The sequence below is a fragment of the Octodon degus genome, unplaced genomic scaffold, assembly GCF_000260255.1.
Source record: "Octodon degus isolate 3935 unplaced genomic scaffold, OctDeg1.0 scaffold00472, whole genome shotgun sequence".
NCBI classification, from domain to species: Eukaryota; Metazoa; Chordata; class Mammalia; order Rodentia; family Octodontidae; genus Octodon; species Octodon degus.
The window spans coordinates 270346-273687 of NW_004525048.1; positions in this window are offsets into that span (position 1 = coordinate 270346).

Genomic DNA, 3342 nt, shown 5'->3' on the forward strand with positions numbered 1-3342 from the left:
GGAGAACTACATTAAAGTCAGGAAAACCACGTGTCAGAGTAGTAAAAATGATCTAAGATAAAATTGACTATTTTCTAGTGAAAGAGGATCAATTTTCAAGGGAGATGTGACTGGCCTAAGTGTGCATAAAACCAGTGGAAAAAAAATGGCCCCAAACATGGATATAATTGCAAAGAATAATAGACGATGCCAATATTACATTAGGACGGTGTAACACCCAATAAATAAACATTCACAGGGCCGAGAAGATGGCTCGGTGGAATAAGCGCTTCCCTGGCAAGCGCAAGGGCCTGAGTTCAATCCCCGTTTCTGAAAAAAAAAAAAACATTTACAGTTTCAGCCAGCAAAAAAATCAATAGGATATAGCTAAGTTCAAAAAAAGTTTAAAAGGATCTGTCACTATGGATCCTTATATATGAAAAGGACATCAAAAATATAATATCAACTGTCTGGCTCTAACATGGAATAGACCAGTTCCTTTAAAAACAAATTTATCAAAGTTCTCACGAAAATATTCTGATAATAGGTCTGTACCTACTAAAGAAATTATATCATTCTATAATTTTGAAGAACAGAAACAAGTTGGCCTAGATAAAGTCAGTGGTGAATTCAGTTCTTCCAAGCCTTGCAGGAACAACTGTGATCATTTTTCTATAAACAATTTTAAAGTATACACTTGCAAAGAATAAGACTTAATTTATTCTTTTTTTTTTCAGTAGTGCGGATTGAACTCAGGACCTTAAGTTTGCCAGGCACACGTGTATTCTACTGAGCTATCTCCCTGGCACTGAACAAGACATAATTTATTCTACAATGCAAGCATTAATGTAATTCTGAAACTGGGGAGGGTTTAGAAATAATAAATGTGTGGGTCAATATATGTCATAAACAAAAAATGAAAACTTTTATTTTTCTGAACTAGTTTTCATTATGCAGTTAGGGCAGGCCTTCAATTCACTTTATAACCCAGGCTGGTCTCAGGCTCCCAACAGTCCTCCTGGCTCTTCTTCCTGAGTGCTGGGGTTACAGGCATGCACAAGGCCTGGCCAGAAATAAAAAAAAAATTATAAATAGTTTCAACCAATTAGATGGGACAAATATGTATTAATCATTATACAAATAAAACAACAGAAATTCTTTCCATTAATGAAAAGGTGATTTAACATTTGATCATTTATTAAGCCATCACATGCATAGAACAAGAAAAATCACTTATAATCATGAATGTATGTAAAGAAGCAGGGCAATATGTACGAGGGGCTTGGGAAAAGATCAGGTTCATCCACCTTGGTAGGAAGCAGATGCTCCTTTCTCAAGACTCACACAACTCCCTTCTCTTTAAGCATTTAATCACAAGAGTTTCTTAGATACCTCATGCAAGGCACATGAGCTCATTGTAACGCTTCTTGGGCTTTGGGGTAAGAGAGCCGGAAAAATCCTTTGTAGGAGATTATACTTCTTTAAGGATTGGCATTGAGAGTTCCACTCTTCCAAGGTGGACTCTAGATTGATTGGTCTCACTAAAGCTGGCATGTCTTCCCCAGGTTGGATTTCTTACTCCTTGACATGTGAACTGTAAGCAAAGGCCCTTCTCCAAGCACAGTTTTCTCTTCATTCAGTGTCCAACATCATTAACAGTGGCTATGCCCTTATTAGCTAACAGAACCTTAGAAGTGATGTAGACTCACTTGCTGTGGCAGGCTAGAACTGACTCATAAGTGAAGCTGCCAGGGCATTGGCACCATCACCATGGGCTACAATACCAGGACTGATACAGTAGGAAGCTGATGGGATCCAGATACAGAGTGATACATGGCAGTAGTGGCTTCACCTTCTCTCGTGCATGCAGTGGGACTTTGTTTTGATGGTTACATTCAACGGAACCCAGTGTTGGACTATGTATGCTGCTTAAACACCTGGCCTGAAGGCATCTAGCATTGATTGTTGGGCAAAAGGAACATGTATATAAGCAAATTGTCAAGACAAAACTAAAAGTTAAAGGCAGTTCACCATAGTTAGAAGAATTTCATCTGGAAAGTCATTCAGAGGGGCAAGAATTCTTTGTTAACAACAGGAAATTATACAGAATTTGATCCAGGCCAGCCTTGAATTAATGACATGTGCAAAATAGCACCAAAAATATGCATAAAGCTCGAAGATTTTTGCATACATTTTAGCATCCTGAGAACAGGAAAATCTAATGAGTCTGGAATGTGGGTACAGAAAGCAACTTGGTTAGAGGCGAGCTTACTGGAGCCCTGTCACTGAACTGATCCCCAAAGTACTTAAATAATCATACACCCTTGTAGCTCAAGCTCTCTGTGTATTGAGCATTTGTGTTTTATGTGTTCCATGTGTTTTGAGTTTCTGTATGCCTCATCATAATGTTGGGAGGAAATGAAAGTTTGCTTTCTGATCTTCCTTTTTTAATGTGTGCATATATTTGTTTTGTGTGTATATTTTTGAGAAAGGATTTCCTTATGCTTTTCAGGTTGGCTTTGAGCTCACTTTGTAGCCCAGGTTAGTCTGAAAATGACAATGATCCTCCTGCCTCAGCCTCCCAAGTGCTGGGATTATAGGTCTGTACCTAAATGTCCAGTTCTTACATCCTTTTTGATCAATGAGGCCTGGCCAAGTAGCTCAGCAGATTAAAGTGCCTCCAAGCAGATGCAGGGGCCAGGGATTTGATCCCTGAGCCTACCATGCCAGCCCTGCCTCTAGGGCATTTTGAGACTACAATTGAGTCTAGGAATGGTGGTGTGCACTGTAATTCCAGCACTTAGGAGGCTGTAAACAGACAGATCACTAGATCTCCAATCTAGTAGCGAGACCCTGAACACCCTGTAGACACTTCTCTAAAACACACACACACACACACACACACACACACACACACACACACAAAAGGAAATTATTGGGGCAAGAAAGATGGCTCATGGAATAAGCGCTTACCTGGCAAGCGCAAGGGCCTGAGTTCAATCCCCGGTTCTGGGAAAAAAAATTGATCAATGAGCATAAACTGTTCTCATACTGCTTCTACAACTGGTTTCTTTCCTTACTGCAAAATGTGATAAAAACAAGAATGAGAAAAGAGGCTATAAAACATCCAGATTGAAGGCTATATCAAGCCGATACATGAATGAGTCTGGTTGATTGAAATCAACAGTTTTCCAGTATGACGCCCTCACCACACAGCCTAATATACTATGTAGTGGAGAGACCTGTGATGAATGTGGAAGTTGTTGATCAATTTTCAAGAAAGTGTTCTTGTAGCCCTCAATTCTGAGTAAATGGATTGGAGAAATAAAAGATTGTAATCATGAATAGAAATCATCCATAAGT